This window comes from Lygodium microphyllum, chromosome 9 (genome assembly GCF_053477565.2).
Source record: "Lygodium microphyllum isolate KBCC chromosome 9, Lygodium_microphyllum_v1.1.10, whole genome shotgun sequence".
NCBI classification, from domain to species: domain Eukaryota; kingdom Viridiplantae; phylum Streptophyta; class Polypodiopsida; order Schizaeales; family Lygodiaceae; genus Lygodium; species Lygodium microphyllum.
The window spans coordinates 111,903,769-111,928,767 of record NC_141143.1 but is presented as its reverse complement, the minus strand read 5'-3'; the positions used below and the strand labels follow the sequence as shown (position 1 = coordinate 111,928,767).

At 40.9% G+C, this 24,999-nt stretch overlaps 1 protein-coding gene and 1 non-coding gene across 4 annotated transcripts in view; both read right to left on the bottom strand.

Moving 5' to 3' along the window:
- Positions 1-24,999, bottom strand: part of LOC148031428 (uncharacterized) — a 60,902-nt gene that overhangs the window by 9,168 nt on the left and 26,735 nt on the right. The window lies entirely within an intron of this gene.
- On the bottom strand, positions 22,881-22,983 carry LOC148031429 (U6 spliceosomal RNA). The gene has a single exon (XR_015692044.1). It is a non-coding gene; the product is annotated as a U6 spliceosomal RNA (small nuclear RNA).

Genomic DNA, 24,999 nt, shown 5'->3' with positions numbered 1-24,999 from the left:
AAGACAAAGATACTCTCAGCTCGCACTAGAGTCATCTAGACAACTAGCATTATAGAGGGATATTGAGTGCTAGTATGCTCAAACAGAAGCATGGCTACGACAACATGGATTACACATCCATCACCTCACATCCCTATAGTACAGCCTCGATTTCTACCCCCTTCTATATGTTATCATATGTACGTACTAGAATGATCCAGAGTAAGCCCTTGGTACCACATGAGATCATCAAAGCAAAGATGGAAGCACCACTCATAGTGGCAAAGGCCCTCTTCCAAATAGCAACATTCATGCACAACCTCTAGAACTTGCCAAGACAAAGATACTCTCAGCTCACACTAGAGTCATCTAGACAACTAGTATTATAGAGGGATACTGATTACTAGTATACTCGAACAGAGGCATGGCTAAGGCTACATGGATTACACATCGATCACCTCACACCCCTATAGTACAGCCTTGATTTCTACCTCCTCCTATATGTTGTCATATGTACGTACTAGAAGAACCTTGGGTTGCTATCACCTACACTTGGAGGGCTCCAAACTGTTGAAGCCTACTATAGAACTAGTCCTCAGTGGGCTGCAAATCACATCAACAGCATCTCGTTGCTCTCTAATAGCCTCTTCTCTCACAATGGCTAGAATCGACTTCCACCAATCCCCCAAAACGTTTTTCCCACTTGCATAGGCAAGTTTTGCCAAGTGGTAATCTTGTAATCTAATTTTTTAAAAATTATTAAGCTTATTTACTTGATTTTTAAAATATTAATTTTGAAAGTTAATTTAATAATTATTGTAGTGCCCAAAAAATAATTCCATCAGCCAATAATTAAATTGGCTAGGCCACTTTGTCTCCCAAGTATCTCTAAGCAATTATTAGCCCTTAAACCAGCAATTAATCAATTAATTAATGCCTAATGTCACCACTGACATTAGTGACCAATAAATTGGTCTAAGCTAAAATCTGACACTGGGCACCACCTAGTATTTGTCAAACATAACTTATTACATATTTTACCTTAGGTACCAACTAATATTTCCAGGTCTTAGGTTCCACACTGTGAAATAATTAACTTGCACCTCACATGTGCAAGTCACTTTAGTACATTTGATTACATTTTAATCAAATGCTAAGCAAAGCAATAAAATTTCACGTCCTCGTGACACATCACTTTGAAATTAAGACAACAATGTGTCAAACACACATCATGTGGAGCCAAATGGGGCTGCATTTTGCATTATATGGCTGACTGACATGTATTTTCAACAAATCCCACATCCGGACTTACAATGATTTTGCCACAATGAATTTTCCTATCATGGGGGTACAAACATGCCCTTTGCTCTCTGCACTATTAGCTCCAAAAATGCACAAATTCTAAGGATGGGGTTGCCTTGCTTTCAAACTTTTGTACTAACTGCTGCCATGACTTTCCCTTGCCTCTATGGAAGGCTGCAAATGCTTGATCCCTTAAAACTATGCCTGATAAATTGACCCGTGTTTGCTCCTACTAGCGTCTATAATGCCCCCATTACACAATTCAACTCAATAAAAAAATGTGTTTCAAAAGAAGTTAAATGCAAGCACAATTGATAAATTTTAACATGTAACATTAAAAGACCAAAAAACCCACAATGTTGAAACCTGAAAAAATTAATTGTGTCAAAAATTTAGTCACTCTACAAATTTACACCATGCTAATCCCACACTAGGAGTGCACAAGACCACAGCCACAAGAAATGGGAGGAACCTCATAAAATAATGGAAGAAAGAAAAATTAAATTAAGAGGGGAAAAAAGTGTTAGCAGAGTATTTGTCAGCTCATGTGTGAGTCTGAGCTTGATCTGGGCTGGGCATTTTTTATTAGGTATTTTAGGTTTTTTCTGGTGTGGCATTTTATGCCATTGGGGCATTTTATGCACCAGTCGGCCAGCTTTAATGCTGTCCGACCAGAGCATTATTGCTCCCCACTTTTTCAGCCTATTTATACTCAGTGGCTCCTCCTCAGTCAGTCACTTCATCTTCACCATCTGCAGACTCTGTAGAGAGAGGAGCCAATGCCAGTGCCCACGCAGCCAGTGACTCACTGTTGTATGCGACTGTCTCATGTTCAGATATATGGATTCCATTTCCCGTGCATACATCTGAGTTCTCATCTGTATCGTGTTCTTTCTTTTCTCTTTTTGTCTTGTGTTTCAGCAGTTTATTTCAGCACATGTTTATGCTTCCACCGCTGCTCCACTTCTGACATGGTATCAGTTTTCAGGATTTGTGTTTCTGCTGTGTTTTCTTGCTGATTTCAGGACTGTTTTGTACCCCTACTGATCAGACGGCTGCTGTCGCAGCCAGGCGACCTGTTTTGGGGCTGTTTTCAGCCTGCGTTTTTTGCAGTTTTGCCATCGTCTGCTGCCTACGCACCCTCTGCTGCCTGCGTTTTTCATCTGCAGCTACTGGCGACAGTTTTCTACCTGTTTTTCTGCAGTTTACAGTCTGCGTTTTGCTGATTCAGCATCTCTCGTGGCTGGGTGACTCTTACTTCAGGCCGTTTTCTCTGTTTTTGGCAGTTTTTGACTGATTTTTTGACTTTCTGCAGCAGCTTTTGTCTTCTATTGATCAGATTTTGGGTTCTATTGCATGTGAACTCTCTTTTTCTGTAGTCTGTGCTTGTGTTTTGGCTGTGTTTCCTCTCTAAATTCCATCTCTTCTCTACTTCTCTTCTTATCCTCTCCATATGGCTCCTCCGTGCACTTCCACTGATGATAAGTTACATGGACCTGATTATCTCACATGGAGTGCTGTCATGAAAGCTTGGTTTGTGCAGAAGCGGCTATGGTACATCGTCTATGGAGCTCTTGCTCGACCTCTCCGTCCTTTTCCTCTTCCTGAAGACTTTGATCAGGACAACCATGAGGAAGCGGTGCTCACATGGGACTCGGACGATGCCCATGCTTACTCGGCGTTGCTTCGGTGTATTTCTAAAGCGGTCTTACCGGCGGTTACCTCCTGTAGGACATCTCCTGAAGTATGGCAGAAGTTGCAGCAGATGTACGAGGCACCTTCCACCATGCGGGCCGTCACACTTTATGGCCAGCTCCAGCAGATGAAGTTTGAGCCGAAAGATACTATTCAGTCTTTTCTTCTTCGTGTTACGCAGATACAGGACCAGCTACGGCACATGCAATCTGCTCTTCCCGAGGTGCATCTTGTCGGGATGGTCCTCTACAAGCTCCCCCCGGAGTTTGATGGAGTGGCCAATGCTTTGCGGACGCAGACATCATCGACTCCTGTCAGTTTTACACATATGACCTCGATGCTTCTTGAGCATGAGGCATCCTTGAGATTACAAGGGCGGCTTCCGGCACATTATGGAGGTGAGGCTTATGTAGCTTCAGAGAGGGGTGACGGAAAGAAGAAGTCGAAGGCCCAGTGTTACCACTGTGGCAAGAAGGGACATTTGCGGAAGGACTGCAAGAAGTTAGCAGCTTCCAGGAAGAAGGAGCAGAAGACGAAGCGGGATGCTGACTCTACCGATGAGTCCTCTCCTTCCTCAGACTCCGACTCCGATCCTCCGACCAAGGTGAAGTCCAAGGCGCGGAAGGGATCCCCTTCCTCGGCTGCTTTCTAGTGGTGGTGATGAGGTCATCCCTCACGACTCTCTTGTGCCAGAGAGAGAGTGTGAGCGGGTGTTCAGATGGGGCAGCCGCGCCTCATCTATACTTTTATACAGGTGCACAGGTTCCAGAGAGGGACGCCCCTGACGCATCGACTTCAGTCTGGCGGAATCAAATCCTGGAGCTGGGATTGACATCCAGGTTCATGCTGAGCTGGTTATCTGACAGAGAGCGGGAGGCTTTCGTCTGGAGCTGGAGGCTTTCGTCTGGAGCTCACATGAGGGGACACTTTGGCGGTCTGGCCAAAGGCGGGGATTCCATGGTCACATATGTTCAGAGGCATTTTTGACAGGATGGTCTTGTATGCTACTGCGAGACATTGGTGATGGACACAGAGACATGCTATGATCTTCTCTATTTTCAGGTGTTTGGTACACTCGACATCGACATCAGGTTCTCTCCGAGGCACCTTGGTGGTGGCTTGATCACCCACTGCTTGGGTATCCATGGTTCTACTTGGTGGTTCTATGTTGTATAGTTTCTGATCCCTTTTCATTGTACTATTGTATTGTATCAGATCACTCATGATCTGAGAGAGGGTGTTAGCAGAGTATTTGTCAGCTCATGTGTGAGTCTGAGCTTGATCTGGGCTGGGCATTTTTTATTAGGTATTTTAGGTTTTTTCTAGTGTGGCATTTTATGCCATTGGGGCATTTTATACACCAGTCGGCCAGCTTTAATGCTGTCCGACCAGCATTATTGCTCCCCACTTTTTCAGCCTATTTATACTCAGTGGCTCCTCCTTAGTCAGTCACTTCATCTTCACCATCTGCAGACTCTGTAGAGAGAGGAGCCAGTGCCAGTGCCCACGCAGCCAGTGACTCACTGTTGTATGCGACTGTCTCGTGTTCAGATATATGGATTCCATTTCCTGTGCATACATCTAGGTTCTCATTTGTATCGTGTTCTTTCTTTTCTCTTTTTGTCTTGTGTTTCAGCAGTTTATTTCAGCACATGTTTATGCTTCCACCGCTGCTCCACTTCTGACAAAAAGGCATTTAAATTTGGTATTTTGAGTAAAAATAGAGAGGATAAAAGAAAGCATGCTTTAGGATTTGAATCTCTTTGAGAGAGGCACAGCCCTTGGAGAATCTTAATCTCTGAGACGTGAGGATTCCAACCAAGCTATCCATTCAAATTTTGTGAATAGTGCTCTCCACAATCTCCTCTAATATCTTTCCCTATTGGTGTCTATTTGCTAATGTTCCCCCCTCTTTCTCAACAAACATCAATTGTAGCATCCCTATTAAGTCCCTTCACACTCTCCTATTGAGCTAAAAACTCATAACATGTTGATTAGCTCTTCAAAACAGCCCCAAAACAGTAAATTACCAAAAGTTTCATTAAACGAGAAGATGTTCTAGAGAGTTTCTGTGTTCCACATGCAAAACCCTAATTTGGGAGGATCCTTCAACATCTATAAATAGATAGGCTGCCCACCATTCATCCCCATCCTTAGCCTGCAAGTTTCAACCATCAACCCTCTTCCACTAGTTGTCCAACCCCCAATGATTGCTGCTATATGGTCTACAATTGTCGCCCAACCTCCCATTGCGATTGGTGACCAGCTTCCATCATCTACATCAGGTCGTTTTTGTGTTTTTAGGCTTTAGCACTTTTCTTCATCATCCTCTACTCCAATCGATGGTTACTACACTCAAGACTTGTCTCTGGTGGACAATATGTCAAAAGATGACGTACCAACGAGACAATAGGGTTGGCGGGGAGGAACACAGAGTGAACTCGGCAAACGTGGAGAACAGAAGAGAAGAGAGAAGAAACTCTGATGAATGGAATGATGAAGTTCTGAATCATGGAGTGAATGTGATACAAGGGAACAAGGGTGCCATAGCACAAGGAAGATGATGAAGACAACCACAAACCACAAACCGCAATGTCCTCCTAAAGGGGTATGAGGGTAGTGGAGAGGTTGGAGAGAAGAGGTGACGGACTAAATGAATCAACCGTAAGGAATGAATGAGAGAGTGGCCTATAAATAGGCACAGTTAGAGTCTAGGATGGCACTCCTTTTTGGGGCTGCAAATGCAAAATGCAGAAACGCAAAAACGCAAACTGCGGATGAAGGGTGAAGGGTTTCTCAACACCCCCTCTCACGCCCAAAAAGGGGAACAAGAGAAGAGTGAGGTGAAGATGCAATGCTACATGCTGAAGAATGCTCATGTAGCACATGCCACTTGGACAATGTCCCTCGTGAGAAAATTGTTCACTTGCCCAAACGCCCTAATACAAAGGTGATGAAATCATGCAATGCATAGGAGGTAGAGGATCCCTAAGATCCAAGATTTCCACCGGAAAGAGAGCCTATAGTAAAGACCAATAGATAGAGCGAACTGGAGAACCCGAAACACAACCTCGGGAGAGAAGCCACTAGCTCCGTGCATCCATGCTGGAAGGAATACGAAGGCCTCGTTACTAAGTCGCGGCTAAACCTCTGAGGTCCCGATCTAGGTGGTACCTGAAGTTCCTCGGTATCAGTAGAAGAGATGACTGGTCAAAGACAGCCACCCCAAGAAAGTAGAGGATGAGTGAAGAACTTCATGTGAAGTAGGGTCCCCCTCTGAGTTGGGAGGTGGAGAGGCCCCCACTGAAGTCGAAGAAGTAGATGCCCCCTTTGAGGGCAAAGAAATAACATCCCCCTCTGAATCCCCCTCTGAGGTAGATAGGAAATCCAAAAACTCATGGATCACGGACTCTGAAATGTCTAATGACAAAGGAAGTGCCGCCGGTCATGCCGAAGAAGGTATCTGGGGTGCCGAAGAGCTCCCAGATGTAGCCTCTCGAACCTGAGTAGTCGAGGGTGGGGAAGGGTGGGACTCAAAATGAGCAAGAGGTGGGCAACAGTCACTGTCTCTCAGTGGAGCAAACTGGGTAGTTGAAGAAGAGAAAGCAATCGAGCAGCCACTGTCCCTCGAAGGAGCGGACTGACGAGGAGACGGTATCAAACAATCACTGTCTCTCGGTGGAGCGGACTGCAAATCCGTAGGTCGTGGAAGTCACTATACCTGAAAATAAGTGGGAGAAGACTGTCGTTGGCATTGCGATGATCTCTAGGAGGTCGCAGCGCCAATCGATTCCCCATGTGCTCAAAAGGACTTAGTGCGCATCGGATGCACCTTATTGCCTTAAGCATAGTACTCTGATAGACGATGTAGAACGATCTCTGTGGCCCAGAAAGGAGAGATGGCACAAGGAGTGCCTGGTGGAAGACGCATATACTCCGAGGGGTGGGGAGTAAAGGTCAAAGTCGGCAAGCATCGGTGGTGTGTCTGGTGATGCCACACTAGGAGCACCCAGTAGTCTAGTCATCTGTTGGTAAAGAAGCCATGGATACCAATGTGCCTTGCTGAAGAAGGAAAAGGTCAGCCACCATGAACCACGAACCGCAATATCCGCCTCAAGGGGTGTGAGGACAGTGTGAAACATGAACCGCAATGTCCGCCTCAAGGGGTGGGAGGATAGTGGAAGGGTTGAAAGTGAGCTGCCAGTGGGAGGAGGATACGGCCAACAATAAGAGGTTGCAAGCAGTAGAAAAACGCAGGTGAGGAGAGAGAAAGACTAAAAACGCAGACATGACAGCCTGTAGGAGAGAGAAAGACTAAAAACGCAAGCAGGACAACCTGCAAGAGAGAGAAAGACTAAAAACGTAGGCAGTAGGGGAAAGAAAGACTAAAAACGCAGAAAAAAACAGCAGCAACAATCAATATGCTGAAATCAGCTCCGAACAGTGTGTGGTAGGTTGGAAAGAGGCGCCAGACTGTTGTAAACAGAAATGGCCAGCTTAGACTGCGCTGTTCTCCACGTCCGGGGTGTGGGTAGCAAGCTGAAATACCTGAAATATACAAAAGCGAGATTGTTTTCTGAATGGAGAGTGATCAGCAACAGTCACTTTGTTGTAAACAGCTGCAAACTGCGGGTGGAAGGCTGGAAACAAATGCTAGACTGTAGATGACAGCAAGGGACAGATAAGACTACGATGTCCTCCGCGAAAGGGGTGTGGGCAGCAAGCTGAAAACACCTGAAATCTGCAAAAACGAGATTTTGATGCAGCAGAAGAAGAAGAGAAGTGGATGCCGAACCCACCACCGGTCTTTGCCTTCACTGGAGTGGAGGATCTTCGCTACTAGGTGAGCAAATCTAGCTCTGATACCATGTCAAAAGATGACGTACTAGCCAGATAGTCGGGTTGGTGGGGAGGAACATGGAGTGAACTCGGCAAACATGGAGAAGAGAAGAGAAGAGAGAAGAAACTCTGATGAATGGAATGATAAAGTTAGGGAACAAGGGTGTCGTAGCACAAGGAAGATGATGAAGACAGCCACGAACCACGAACCGCAATGTCCTCCTGAAGGGGTGTGAGGGTAGTGGAGAGGCTGGAGAGAAGAGGTGACAGACTGAATGAATCTCAGCCAAGCCCAATGTCACATTCATACATCCCCTTCGAGTCGTATGAATCAAAAACCCTCTCTTATTTCTCCTTTTGTTGTGAAGGATTAGGATCATTTTTAGTATGTAAGCTACAACAAAGAAGGCTCTTGAAGTAGGCATCCTTCATCAAGTATATCTACATCTTCTGTTTCATTTGAGCATGTAAATCACTCTTCTCAAATTCCACCCATCCCACCATTTTCTGATTCCACACCTCGATTTTCTCTCTTTTTCATTTCAAAACCTCCGATTACACTCCACTTCCACATCGAGCACATAGGAGTTAGATCCTCCATCTTTGCTCCTAGCACTTTCTCTTTCTCCACACCATCTTCTACCTTCCCTCAATTCACTACCCCTTTGCACCCCGCTACATCATTAAGGGAAATGCCACCCTTTGACACTGTGTCTTCCACATACCCACAAGTAACCACTTTTTTTTTTTACCTTGGGACGGGTATGATAGGAATCCCTCTCAGTCTCTCTGACTATCAAATCAAAACACGGGTCCAATGAGAAATAGGGATGTCCACATGAAAAAAATGGCAAAAATGCACACAAAAAGAAAAACAGACATTAATTCGAGAAGATCCAACAATTGAAACACAATGCAACGAAAAGAAAAAGTGTCACAATAGTGGTGTTTGAGTCAAAATGCAGTTCCAATGGCAAGAGGGTGCATTGACATGGGAAAAAATAGTAAAAATACGCAAGAAAATACAATAAATGGTCAAACCATACATTTTTTCTTTTTAGTGCCCTCCATTTTGACGAACGCATTTTCTGTTATTAATTTTCAATCACATTTTCGAGTGCATTTTTTACCATTTTACCATGTGAATGCCTGCTTTCCATGCTGGATGTATCATTCGTATTGTCCATCCTATTCTCCCTATTGTCCTACCCACTTTTCCTTTTTGCCGCACCTCTATCCAATGCCTGAATCTTTTTGAATTGAATGGGACATGGGTCAGTCCCATGCAAGGATTTCCATTCTATGTCCCACATCTCTCTCTCTCTCTCCTCCATGGGTTCCTCATGTGGTTACCATAGCCATGCCTAGTCAAACCATATCCACATTCGGATCCACTATGCACACTTCTCGTATACATGGTGGGCACTTTGAGATTAATTCCCAAGTGTATTTCACTCCCCCATCCTATCCCCATTACCCACCTTTTCCCTCCAACACTACCACTCCCATTGCTACGACCAAGAATGCCCTCGTGGATAAGGCTCGTTTTAACAAGTCGAATTTCATCACTTGGTTGAACTTCATGCAACAAGTACTTGAATCTTGGGGACTTTGGAACCTCTAGTTGGTCTAGAGCCTATGGCAGACGCTCAATTAGCTCACCTTGAGCACATCTATCAATGGAGAACCCACAATGCCACAGCCAATGTTGAGTTAATACAAGGGTTACTTCCTAAGTTCCATTCTCAGTTACAATATTTTCCCCTCGCATTAGAGCATTGAAGTCATCTCATTAATTGCTATGCAACACGCAATTCCACTCCGCATACCAATCTCGATTTTGAGCTTCAAGAGTTTTACATGGAGTAAGGGGATGATTTGAAAGTCAAGTTGGCTAAATATCAACGGTTACCCACTGAGTTTACTACGACTGACTCTCCAAAGTCAAATGACAATCAAGTTACATTCTTTTTAAAGAAGCTTCCTAAAAAATACTTCCATTTCATTCAACACATTATCTTGTTGCCCCAATTGCCGGATCTTCTATAAGTTTGAGTATCAGTTCTTGCGTTACACAAGGCTACATAATCAAGTGCACGAAAAGTCCTCCACATACTCTTATTCAGAGAGGGATCTAATTCTCTCTTCTTTGTAAGGAAAAACCAGTGGTAGCAAAAACTCACTATGAGGCAAGCCCAAACAAGGGTGACAAACAAAATCGATCTGGCAACAACACCCTAAGAAAAATAGGTTTTGCACAGACTACCACAGAGCGGGCCATGTGGACAAGTGTCGCACACCAAGGCCCAAGGTCTTTCTCCTAAAAACCCCAGTAAACCACTACGACTGCCTCCACTCCTACTAGATAGTCTAGTGGGGCTATGTCTCCCATTGTTGCCCCATCTGCACAACGGCTACTAGACATGTGGCATTAGGACTACCTCAACAACCTACATCTTTCAGTACTCCTGAAGGATTAGCTAATTGGTCTGCTAGCTCCCCACCCATCACACCCTTCACATCCATTCCTAGATCATGCTTTGCACCTTCATCTAGGATCACTTCTCCGCTTTGTCAAGTACTTCATTCACAGAGAGCTATTGATGGATGTACACAATGATAGCCTTTTTCCTTCTTCAATCTTCCATTGCCTTCACTCCCACATATACCCTCATTCCATTGTTCTTTTCTTTAGCTTTACTTTTTCTATTGTTTTGCTTTTGGAGCATCTCACTACTGACCTCTACTATGCAGATTCTCATCTCTCTTGCAAGGTTTTGTATTTTAAAGTAGATCTAATATGTGGGTTTTGCACTGGTCCTTCTTGGGCTTTCCCTCATTCATCGACGCCCTTGAGTAGTTGGGTTTGCTTGTTTGTTTTGTGATGTGTTGGATCTAACCATCCCTTTTCATTCTCCCTATGGGGCATAGTTACTTGAAAGGCTGCAAATTCTCCCACACACAAAAAAACACATTGGTTCCATCACCTTTGTATGACTTGGTAGGCCACTAGGTAACCAACGCATACCCTTTATTCAATGCCCTATCCTCTCTATGGTGACTAATTGGACTCCCTTGGTAAAATAACCATCGCCTATGTAGTCTCGGTAGACCACTAGGCAACCAACGTGCACCCTTTGTCCAATGCCCTTGCTACTTTGGAATGGAATGCCTTTGGTTAAAAATGGACTTGAGTTTTTCCTTGAATCCTTTCTTTGTTTCAATTTTGAACCTCAGAGAGGATGTTGAGCATAAAATTCATTACATCTTGATTAGCTCTTTAAAATAGCCCCAAAACAGCAAATTACCAAAAGTTTCATTAAATAGGGAGCAGTTCCCAAAGAGTTTCTATGTTCCACATGCAAAACCCTAATTTGGGAGAATCCTTCCATGTCTATAAATAGACAAGCCGCCTACCATTCAGCCCTATCCTTGTCTTGCAGGTTTCAACCATTAACGCTCTTCCACTAGCTGTCCAACCCTCAATGACTGCTGCTACATGGTCTACAGTTGTCACCCAACCTCCAACTGCTTGTGATCAGCTTCCATCATCTACATCAGGTTGTTTTTGTGTTTTCAACACTTATTCTTCATTAGCTTCTGCTTCGACTATTGGTTATTGTACTCAGGATCTGTCTTCGGTGGACAATACACATCGACATCTCCCTCAGCCTGCTCCTGCAAGAGCCACCAATTGTTGGACAACTCTGTCTTTGAGCATCTTGTACATTCTCTCATCCATTTACAACATTGATTGATTCACTTGAAAGTTCTATTTCTTCTCTGTTTGTGCTTGTGCCTTTGCATTTTGCATTTTGTGTTTTGCATTTGAATTTTGTACATCACTGTCTGAGTCTTTGTATTTTAATCGTGGTTGTACATTTTGTGTTGCCTCAATGCAAACCCAAGCATATCTTCACGTGTCCTACAACCCCTTGCCAATTATTCTAGCCCCTATTTCTAGGACTAAGCTCGAAGGTGATTTGGAGGTCCAAACGACTTCTAATTGACCCAAGAAAATTCATGAGTATTGATGTACCCTATTGTACCATGAGCAACAACAAATACAAGTTTTAGAGGCTATTCACATTTGTGAAGATTGTGACCTAAAGACTATTTCCTATGGCCCTAAAAAGACATAGGTCGAACACTTATGCTTCTATCAAAAACAAAGATGTCACTAAAGCTAAGGCTCATCTCAAGGTTGAAGTGCAACTTACAGAAGCTCTAAAACCCATGTGACCTAAAGTCCTGATGGTCACATACCAATCCAAAGTTGAGGTGATTTCATGCAATGGCAAATGGCCTTAATGATAACAATTAGGTTTTGATAAAATTATGGTAATTAAAATTATTCTCAAAATTCTCACTTTTCTTGAAATAGTTTATATGGATGGTCACACACACAATAGCAAAAAATTAAAAAATAAACCCAAGTTAGTGTAAAAGGCACGTAGAATCAATCTTTTTTCTTCATAAATTATATTGGTTGTAAACAAATTAAACGAGGGCATATAAAACATAAAACTCAACCTTAGAATCATATTTGCTTTTTATGAACATAATCAGTGAAGCATAGTTTCTATATATAGCATATTTAAAAGTGCTTTAAAAACATTATTTTTAAGGTTATGGCTGTTTTTGTATTTGGAATATGATTGATTATTTTATATTATGAATCCAAGCTTGTAACATCCAAATGAAATAATGATTATGGTGGTTTAGGCTGTTGGGATCCCCATATCAATGCGCCTTCGCATCCTGTGGGACACTTGAAATCACCTCTGCAAATGAGGGTCCTATGCTCTTGCAGAAGGTAGGTGTTTTTGTTTTTCAATCACTCCAGTGCCAAATAGAACAAAAGACCGGAGCAATAAGTGTCTGTGTTATGTAGGACAACTCCAAAGGCTAAAGAACGCTTAGCGAGGCTCTAAGTTCATGGAAGGCGTGTGATCACATACAACCCAACCTTGTAGGGTTAGAAGATCCCATCCTAGCCCTCTTCTCTTACAAAGGACATGGATTTTATACCACTCTGTGAAATAATGGTTTTGCATATCTTATTATGAAATAATCTTAAGTATTGTTTTCCAAAGTGTTTGTCATATACTAAAGGCTATGTTAATGAGCCCTGTTTAACTAAATAATAAAAGGAAGTTGTTTTTATATAGTCCAACAATGTGGTAGCATGCTCTGCGTAATTGATATAACCAAAACAAACCTCATCAAGGAGTCCCGATGACCAATCACCTATGGCTAGGGAGACCCAATGAATCAATTAGCATTCCTAAACACTAGATAGCGTTGTTAGTACGTGACCCTCCAAATTCAATACGATAGTTACAAGTTTAATATCGTTTTAGGGGGGGCAATGTGAGACCATGCCTTATTGGCAAAGGAATATTCCCCCTCATTTCTCACTCTGATTGAACCAAGTCCACTATTAGCCCTACTTTTACCTTTGATTGGTTGCAAAGTGAAATTTCTTAGGTAGGTGTTAGACTGTTGTTAGGGGTGACCTGTCCACACATCCCTTGTGAAGTAAAACCCAAATTCCCATGCTCAATTAAGCTTGTCATTGCCCAAGGGGAGACTGGGCAATGTGTATGGACACATGAAACCAATCTTCCTTCTTTGAAGGGGTGATAATTCCTGATCAAGCACTTAATGATAGCAATCAATAAATAAACATAAACTGAAAGAGCACAATTTACCTTAAAATTATTGGACAATAGACACCATGTTAGCCCAAAAACTAGCGCCTCTTTTGGTATTTCTTTAACTTTATTGACTAATGGATTGGGAACAAGACTAATGGATTGGGAACAAGTGGAGATTCCACAATAGCCTTGGCTGATCCAAAAGCCTCTTTCTATCGATACAATCAGCACATAAAATGGGCCAATTGTCCCTTGAACTTTACCCAACACTTGCTTTAATTGGACCCCAACTCGCCAAATGATGCCCCAAATTCCCAATGGATGGGTTGTTATCTAAATTCCCTAATAATTCTACAAATTTCAAGTGCTAAATCAGTGTGTGATGCCTTCTACTGATTGCACGGGTCCCGAGGTGGCTGCTGAACCCTAATTTATGTAAAAATTTAGGGTTTACAGCATAATTCCCTCTGCTATCCACCAAATTTGGCTAGCATCTCCTCCAAATGGGTGAGATAAGCTGAGATCTCCTAAGAATGGACTGGAATAGGTGAAAGAATGCCAAAGCGAGAGAAAATTCAGAGATTCCTCGCGGGAAATGGCTAAATTCTGCCTGCAACCTGTCAAATTTGCCCCTGTAGCTGCTGCCTACTACCAAAGAGGCCCAAACTGCTATTGCCCGACCTTGATGGTCCTCCTCCCGCTGGCACCTTGCCTTTGGCTACTGTCTTCTGCAGCAAATGGCTGAAAACTGGTCTTAATTCTGATCTGCAGCACCTTCTCTCTCTTTTTTTTTTCGTAAAAGCACCTTCTCTCTCTCTCTCTCTCTCTCTCTCTCTCTCTCTCTCTCTATATATATATATATATATGCTCTTTGAATGGCTGAAACCTAGCCCAAAAAACGTTTTCTCAATTTGCATGGGTGTTTTCGCCAAGCGGCAACCTTCTAAACCCAATTTTCAGTATTATCCGTCCCTCAAATTAATTTTCATAATTAAATAATTCTGAAAATTAACTTCAATCATTTTGACCTTGCCCAAAATTAAATGTGCCTATCAATATTTCAATTGGCTAGGCCATTTGCAACCTAGAGTGGTCTTCAACCTCTGTTGACCCTTAGACTGGCATTACTTAATTAATTAATGTTAGCCCCTAGTGTCACCACTAATGCTTTTGGTCAAACAATAAAGTTGACACCAACTCACCACCAAAGCCCAGCTAGCATAACTTGTCATAACTTTTGCCTTTAACACCCACTTCATCCTCGGGGTCCTTGGCATATTACCATGAGATAACTGCCATGTGCATTACATGTGCTAAACAACCTTGTACATTTGATTAATAACTTAGTTAAATGTTATCAGTAAGATTAAACCATCTAAATTTCACATCCCTATGATAGACCTCCCCCTTGAAATCCCTGCAATCATCCTCAATTGCATTGAATTGTGCCAAAGGAAATGGGTGCTACACTGGAATTTTCATAAGGCATCACATTCACAACATTGGCCATTGCTATCTAACCATGCCATATGCCCCAAACCTGCTGAAATTTTCCAGCTAGCAAAGACATAACATAAAACTGAAAAACGATCCAAAACTATTGCTAGAAACCCATTCGATACATCATAACTCATGTTTCTCAACTATTTTGACTTCACAACCATAGTAAAGCATATTCTCGGCGTAAACCGTGGCTAAAACTGTCAATAGCATTCACTTACATGCTGTTGTCCATGGAATCAATTGTAAACCATTGAAAATTGAGCAATATGAGCTGAAACTTATCAAAATTTTGTCTCAAAATCGAGGCAAAAACTTATGTTAAACTAATCATAAACTACTACAAAAGTATAGTTTCAATGCCCGTGTGAAACTCATACTCATCTCCATACATCTCACAAAGACTAGTACACTAAGTAGTAAACCCCAAACATACTATCAACCCAATACCTTGGGTGCATGCTAAATACATCCGAGATCCACTACATATGAGAATTGCCCACAACTACTGGAGTAGAAGTGCTACCTCCCCCTTGAACATCAACCAATACTCCGGACCCCTACTCTACTAAACCTAATTGAACTTGATCCAAAGTCGGTTCTAACTAAAAGGCATCTAGGTAAAGCTGCAACAACTAAGAATGGTCTGTCAAGTCATCCACTTTGCATCTATTGGTGAATCGTTCTGAAACTTCACCAAATATCTCTTAGAAACTTAACCTTTGTCCTTTCTTTCTTTATGAGCCAAAATCTACTCAAGTACCAGTATCTCATTCAGCTGCTCAACCTCAATTGGAATTTCTGCAAATAAATCCCTTGACACATCACCATAAAAAAGCTTCAACAAACTAACATAAAAGGCATTGTGTGTCTACCAATGTGGTGGTAATTTCAGCCAATATGCCACATTGTTGATCTTTTCCATCTATTGAAAAGGCCTATAATATCTCATACTCAACTTCAGATACAATCTCTCCCTTCCTCATCTTTTTTAGCCTTGCCTTTTCAAAATGCAACAATACATAATCAACCTCTGCAAACTGCAAGCACGTCTATGGCGATCAGCTGTCCTCTCTTGCTTTTCTTGTGACCTTTGAAGTACACATCTTTGTGTAGACTACATCCAAGTTTTCCATATAACGATCAGCCACAAAGATCTTATCCTCTGCAAAATAAGTGGTGCCTTTTTACCACCCTCAACCACCTCAAATGGAGCTTTGCCAATGGAACTATGCATTGTATTATTGTATGCAAACTCAACCAATGGCAAATACTGCTCCCACTGTGTCTTGTGGTCTAGAACATAGCACCTCAAAAGTTCCAACACTATGAAATTTGCTTCCTCGTAACAACCATCTGTCTACAGATGGAAGAATGATGAGAATTTCTACATGGTACCCATATTCTCAAACAAACCCTTTCAAAATAAACTGGTCATTTGAGGGTCTCCATCATTGACAATCAACTCTAGCACATCATGATACTCAAAGATGTGCTGCAAAAATAATTGTGCGATATGATTAGCCTTTATTTTCTTCCTCAATGGAATGAAATAGGCTTGTTTACTAAACCTGCAAATGATAGTCTATATCCCATCATTCCCTATATGTGTCCTAGAAGGCTCAAAAAAAAAAAAAAAAAAAAAAAAAAAAAAAAAAAAAAACCATTGCAATGCTCTGCCTAGGCCTATTTGGAATAGGTAAGGGATGCAACAAGCCCAGCATCTTTAGCCTATCATGCTTTACTTTATGATATACGATGCATGTCCAGACAAACTACTCTACATCATGCCTCAAAATTGGTCAATAAAAGAAATACTTCACTACCTTGCCTATAGCATCAATGCCTCTGTGCTTTGCATACGAAGGAGCATGACTTTCAGTAATAACTCTAAGTCTCAACTGCTTTGTGACACACAATCATCCATACATCATCAAAAATCCATCTCTAAGCACAAAGTGCTCATGCCTCTACCATTGCAAAGCGGATCATAAACATTAGCAAAGTCTGAATCAACGCATACTGCTCCTTCATAGCATCCAACACAGTGTGATAAACCATGTTGTCCGCTGAAATTCATGGCTTAAATGACAATGCATTAGACACAACATTCTTTTTACCATCAATATGTACAATCTAAAAATGAAACATACAAAGAAAATTGATCTATCTCATATGCTTCTCTTACAACTTTGTCTGTGTCAGAAAGTACCTCAAAGTCTGATGGTCTATCTACACTCTAAAATCAGCCCCTAACAAGTAGTGTTTCCATATAGATAGTCCATGAATTACAGCCAAGAGATCTTCCTTACAGACCTATGAATTTCTCTCTCCACCATGGAGAATTTCACTCTCATAAGCCACAACTTGACTATCCTTCATAATAACAGTCTCAATGTTGTTATCATATGTACCACACTGAACTACAAATGACTTCCTTAGATTGTGCAACACAAGCACAAGATTTCAAGTCATCTTTTCTTTCAACCCACATACATACTTCCTATTGTAAGAACACAAACCAAACAAGCTATGAATCTGATGAACGTTCGTCAAAGGTCACTATGAGTGTATTGCCTCAACCTTTGCAATATCCATATCAATACCACCAACCGATACAATGTGCCCAAAAAAAGTGAATCCATACAAAAAGAATTTGCTTTTCTTGTCATTGATAACCAATCTATGCTTACACAGCTCATTGAACACAATGTCTAAATGCTTGCTATGCTCTGCCTCATTCTTTAAATAGACAATCATGTCATCAAAGAAAGTACCTATAAATGCTCTATGTGGCTTGAAGAGGCAATCCATCATCCAATTGAAAGTGACAAGAGAATTCGTAAGTCCAAAAGGCATGACAAGAAACTCATACAATCCAAAAGATGTCCTGAAAGCTGTCTTAGGCATTTTTTTCAATTTAATGCGTGCCTGATTATACCACTTTCAAATCTATACAACTAAATATGGCTGCTCCTTGCAATCTATCAATAACATCATTGATTCCAAGGATCGAAGACTGATTCTTTATCGTGATTTTGTTCAAAGCACAAAAGTCAACGCATGTATAACATAAACTATCCCTTTTTTGCACCAAAAGCACTAGAGAACAAAAATGAGATGAGCTAGACTGAATCCGTTCTTTCTCTAAGAGCTCATTCACCTGGATCATAATCTCCTCCTGTAAGGTTACACTGACTCTATAAGGTAGCTTGCTACTTTCAAGAATAAGATCTATGCCATGATCTTCAAGCCTTTTAGACAGTAGATGCCTTATATGACTGAGAGAAGCAATCAACATACATTTTCAAAGATGGCATGCAATCCTTCTCTAAATTAAACATATTTTCAACATTCTCACTATCATGCTTATCCTTAAGAAAAACCAAGTACACTGAAAGATGATTTTTCCCTACTTTAGAAATAGTAGTTGTAGATACAATAGACAAATTTTCCTTTCAACTTTACATCAAGTGTGAGAGTCTTTCATGCTGAATAGTAATCTCTTTTACATGTGAATCAATCACCACATGCATATACTGATACCATGGCATATACCAAGCAACACATCACAACCCTCAAGTAGAGCAATTAAGAACTCTTCACTATCCACATATCCCTATATATGCAACCGAAGCTTTTTAATGAGCAGTGTGACAAGCTCTACATGACCCTTACATGCCATTTCAACTTCCCTCAAGGGTCCAATCTCATCCTCTTTAATGCCTAGACAGGCTACCATATCTACAAAGATGATTGGCTCGTACACTATTATTAAAGAATATCAATCCATACTAATTCCTAATTTTTGCCCGGTGCTCTGCATAACTCAATAGCATCATCGTTGGGCCGATCACTAATAGCATAGGGTACCAATCCCACTGATATTTTGGGCTTCTTTCCCTTAGGATCCCCCTAATTTTTCGATTTTCCAACTTGCTGCCTATTGGAACAATCCCTTGCAATGTGACCCTCCTGTTCACAAATAAAGCATTTATTTACAGCCATCAATTTCCTATGTTGTGCCAATGTTTTCGAGCCCTTTCTTTGCCGTTTTCAAGCTAATTTTCAAATCTGCTCCTTTTCTCAGCCTTTAACTTTATATTTGACTTTTCCCCACTCTCTAGAAAGCCCAAATCCTTTCCATGCAACAAAGCATCCACTATAGCAATAGTCTCTATAAGTTGAGACATGCTAGAGACCATGGATTTAAACTAAAATCCTTGATTCCTTTGGGCAACCCACAAACATATTTTTTCACTTGCTCATGATGAAGGGGAGACACGGGGCAATGAAACCAGTCTTTCTTCCCGAAAAGGGTGACGAAACCTGATTAAGCACTAATTATAGCGAGCATAAAATTCACGTAAACTGAAAATGCACACTTTACCACTTTAATCTTGGATATTGGACACCTGGTTGGCCCCAAAATTGGCACCCCTTGGGTATTTCTTTATTTTATATTGCAAATGAAAGGAGTACAACTAAGATCATCTAATCTCCTCCGCTAATCCAAGTATGTCTTGCTGTCAAAATTGAATAGCAAGTATCCAAACCAATTTGCCCCTTGGTTTGCTTGTGGATTGACCTTACCTTGCTTCTTAAAAGACAAGTTCAGCCCAAAATCTGATATTGACTCCCTGGCCTCTTGAATCTTCCTGAAATTCCTCAACTTCAATTGCTAGAATTCAAGCCCTAGACCCTCAATCTTGAGCACACATCGTGAGGCGATTGTCAAAACTCTATTTTCTGCTACGAATTAGGGTTTACAAAAGATTAATTGAAATCTCTTCCTTTGATTGCTTAAACTGTTAGAGAATGCTAAGATAACTTGAGAGATGATTGGGGGATGAGAGAGAATGTTATAGAGAGAGACATTTCAAAGTTTCATTGCGAGAAATACTAAAATTTTATTGCTGCCCTACTATCCCCACAGAAGTTGTCACGGAAGTTGTCACCTACAGCTTAGGACCACCAAAAAGACTACTATCCCCTCTCATATGCTATCATCTGTACCAAAAGAACATTGGGTTGTTGTTATCTGCTCTTAAAGGGCTCTAAACTACTATTACATGTTGTAAGATTGATCTCCAGTGGCTGCAAATCACATCAACACTCTCCTTGCTCTCTAATAGTCTCCTTCTCTCTCTCAATGACTGGAATAGACTTCCACCAGCCCCTAAAAACGTTTTTCCACTTGCATGGGCAAGTTTTGCCAAGTAACAACCTTCTAATCCTATTTTTCAGCATTATCCAACTTACTTAATTATTTTTCAAAATATTAACTTTGAAAATTAATTTAATAATTATTTTAGCGCTCAAAAAATTAATTTGACTAACCAATAATTAAATTGGCTTAATGACTAGCCTCTAATGTCACCACCGACATTAGTGGGCAATAGATTGGTCTAGGCCAAAATTTGGCACCGAGTACCACCTAGTATCTATCAGACATACTTATTAAAACTTTTGCCTTTGACACCCACCACATCCTCCAAGTCCTTGGCTTGTAACCATGAAATAACTAACATGTGAATCACATGTACTAAATAACCTTGCACATTTGATTAATAACTGAATCAAATGTTATCAGCAAGATTAAAATATCTTAAAAATTCATATTTCCGTGATAGGCAATAAGAAGTGATTGATAGCAATGCATTTCAAAACTTATTATTATATTGCTCCAAATTCTTACATTTCTTAGCATCCAACTTGTTCCAAGATATCATGATATCCACCTCAAAGATACTTGTCAACCAATTCAATGCAAACATTTCCTTAAATTGTATCCATGTTGATGGTGCTTTACTTTACATCAGAAGCATAGACCACCACTGCAATGCTACAATGCATTCCCCTTGAAAAAAGTGCTTGCCTTTCAAATCTTCGAGGATTCAATGAAGTTTCTCCCTAAATAGGCTACATCAAACTATTAAATGAAAGTCAAAGCTTTCAACCTATCTTGTGCACCACTAAAGGACTCAAACTTTACTACTTTTCCACCCTCATCGTAGTCTCTTGCTATTTCTTTGGGTATATCGTGTCAAGTTATCATACATTGGATACCACAAAAAGGGTGTATTTGCTGAATTTACATCAAAACCAACACCAAACAAAGCATTTACATGACCAACACTCATTCCTTGAGCCCCATAAATATTTGGCAATGTAACAGCATTACCAAACATGCTACTTTGTGTCCCAAGCATCAAGCGAATGCTACCATACATAGGGTTTTGCATATTTCCAACTATACCCAAATACATTGAGCCTTGCACATCATGCATTTGCTACTGTATATCATAAGGGCTTGTGCGATACATTCCTATATGCGGTCCCTGTCCAACCATAGCATGAAAAATCATACTATAACCAAAGTATCTTGGCTGCTCCATCATAGCATACATACCCAACTATCCAAAATAGATTCGCACTTGCATTTCTTGCCTTGTAGGTACCATTTTGCTTCATTGGCCTCTTTGGGAGCTTCAAGAGAAGGCTTTGCCATTACCTTCGGTATACCTTGCTGTCCTAGAGGTGCAGAAGATGACTACTACTCCTTGCCTTTGTTGTCCTTCTTCAAAGCATTCAAAAATCAGGTGAACTGAGAATCCTTTGCCAATTCAGCAAAGAGATTTGCTACTGTCCTCATCCAATTCTTGAATTAGTCATCAAATTCCTCAACTTTGCTGGTCATCAGCCTCATCATGCCTTGAAAGCTCTGCATCTTGCCTAAGAGCAACATTTTCAACTTGCTATCCATGGTTTGAGCCTTGTCCAAGATCATGCATTCCATTTCCTTCTTCCCTATGTGAATGTCCATACTAAGAGGCATAATCACTACTTAATTCCATTTCACTATACGAAGACATCTTGTTGTAATTTCTTAGCTACGCACAAAAATCAACACTAGCACAAAGCGCAATCAAGTGCCTTGGGCCCACCAAATCAAGAGATTGACTAGTATCCCGGCAATGAAACCATGAAACCCATCTTTCTTCTCAAACAGGGTGGTAATTCCTAATCAAGTACTTAATTACAACAATCAGTAAATAAACATAAACTAAAAATGCAATATGTTCCTTAAAAATTATTGGACAGTAGACACCTTAATGGCCCCAAAACTAGTGTCCCTTTTCGATATTTCTTTAACTTTATTAACTAATGGATTGGATACAAGTTGAGATTTCACAATCTCCTTGGCTGATCCGAAAGCCCCTGGCTGTAGATGCAATAAGCACACAAAATGGGCCAATTGCCCCTTGAATTTCACCCAACACTTCCTTTAATTAGACCTAAACTCGCCAAATGATGTCCCAATTCACAATGGATCGGCTGGCATCTGAATTCCCTAATAATTCCACAAATTTCAAGTGTTGATCTTAGTGTACGATGCCTTCTAGCAATGGCACGGGTCTTGAGGTGGCTGTAAAACCCTAATTTCTGCAAAAATTTAGGGTTTCCAGCATAATTCCCTGAGAGAATACCATAGAGAGAAATTTCAAAGATTCCTCATACGAAATGGCTGATTCTGCATGCAGCCTGTCAAATTTGCCCCTAAAAACTGCTATCACCAGCCTCAAGTTGCTATCACCTGACCTTGATGGTCCTTCTCTTGCTGGCACCTGATCCCCTAGGGCTCCTGGCTGCTGACTCCTGCAGCAAATAGCTGAAAACTGGTCTGAATTCTGATCTCTCTCTCTCTCTCTCTCTCATGCAGCCTGTCAAATTTGCCCCCTAAAAACTGCTATCACCAGCCTCAAGTTGCTATCACCCGACCTTTATGGTCCTTCTCTTGCTGGCACCTCATCCCCTAGGGCTCCTGGCTGCTGCCTCCTGCAGCAAATAGCTGAAAACTGGTCTGAATTCTGATCTCTCTCTCTTTCTTTTTTTCGTAATGGAAAAAACTTGGACCATTTCTCGATTTGTGCGTGTCATCCTTGCACGGGGGCCATGCTAATCTTCTCTGTATCGTTCCAATTTTATCAGATGTCTCCGAAGAGACATCTCTCTCTCTCTCTCTCTCTCTCTCTCTCTCTCTCTCTCAAAGGCTAGAAGACTTTCTGAATGGCTGAAACTTGAAAACGTTTTCTCAGTGTGCATGGGTGTTTTTGCCAAGTGACAACCTTCTAAATCCAATTTTCAGTATTATCCAACCATTTAATTCTAAAAATTAATTTCAACCCTTCTAACCCTACCCAAAATTAAATGTGCCCATCCATAATTAAATTGGTTAAGCCATTTGCAACCTAGAGTGGTTTCCAACCTCCATTGACCCTTACACTCGCATTAATTAATTAATTAATGCTAGTCCCTAGTGTCACCACTCACACTTATTGGCCAAACAACTGTCATAGGGTCAAAACTGACACCACCAAAGCCCAAGCTAGCAAAACTTGTCACAACTTTTGCCTTTGACACCCATTGCATCCTCAGGGTCTTTGAGCTACCATGAAATAACTGCCATGTGCATCACATGTGCTAAACAACCTTGCATATTTGATTGGTAACTTAATTAAATGTTATCAACAAGATTAAAGTATCTCAAAATTTCACGTCCTCGTGACAACACGAATTTCAATCAACTAGAGAGGACTCCTCTCGGATTGTTAGAGGAGATACCTCACACCTACTGGAACAAGAAAGATGCAACTCATCAAAATTTTAATACATTGGCATTGCCCTCAACAACCATACAAAGAGTAGTAGCAAATTTTTGATACAAATTTGACAATCCACCTTAGACTATGGAAACAAGATATGGGTTTTCAATAATCTTATCAATGTTGGACAACTATTCCTTTAGATAATCTCCCTCAATCATGTTACATATGCTATGCCTCGGACTACTTACACAAATATGCAATATGCACAACATCTCACATATGTTACAATGATCAAAGTATGTCCCAAGCTTGCTTGGCTCATTAGCATGACCAATCATGCGAGATAACTTATCTCTAGTACAATAGAACGACCAATGCATGTGCTTGTGCATCCTTTCCATCCCCCTTCACTTCAAAAGAAGCAATAGATATTGAACCTGACAAACCATTAGTAATAATCAATCCTCCATCATTAGAAGATGATGCAACTATTGCACAATCGATTCTGAAGATCTCTCTATAAATGATACATACACAATTGTTTGGAAACTAGCACATGGAATAATTAGTGTCATTAAATGCATCATTAGTCGAGAAGATCATTTTTCCCAACAATGGTGCACAATTATTAATCCAAAAATAGGGGGGCAATCTCAAATTTAGCATTATTTTTCTATTGTTGGAGAACCTACAGGTTTTTTTTTTTTAACAAGGGAAATTTAGCAATACCCATCAAATGGAACCTTAAATGGACAACTTAACTCTAACTATTACAAAAAAATTTCGAGGGTGCCTGATTTCGACCACCTTCAGCTATTAACCTTGGCTACTGCTCTTCCTTATAGGTTTCCTCCTTGGTAGAGCTTCATATTCTTGGACTACAAGCATTTCTATTTCAATATTGTCTTGAATGGTTGGGATGGACTATGTTTCATTGTTATCTCTGTGATTGATGATCCTCGTCAATGACACCCTTGCCACATAACTCTTCTTAATGGAGGTAATGAAGGATACTACTGCCAATTTATGACTCTCTCCATCTTAAGACCATTTTGGGCTTGAGAAGGACTCTTGCGCCACCAAACTCAAGGTTCCAATCACATTCGATTATCATGCACTAATGCCTAATTTTGCTCCTTAAAACAGCCCAAAAAAGCTTTATTTACATGAAAAAGTTTTATTTTAAGTACAATAGGACGAATGCCCAAAATTCCCTATTAATAGGCTTGTTGTGGGCATCCCCACACTCATGTGCTTACTCTCATATCATACATAAAAAGGTCTTACTTGTGCATAGTAGGACAAATGCCCAAAAAACCTTTGTAAAATCGCATGTTGTGGACATCCCCATAGTGACACTCTCAAATCATTCCCTCAACTATTCAATGAAGTAAGAAATTATCAAGAAGGAAGAA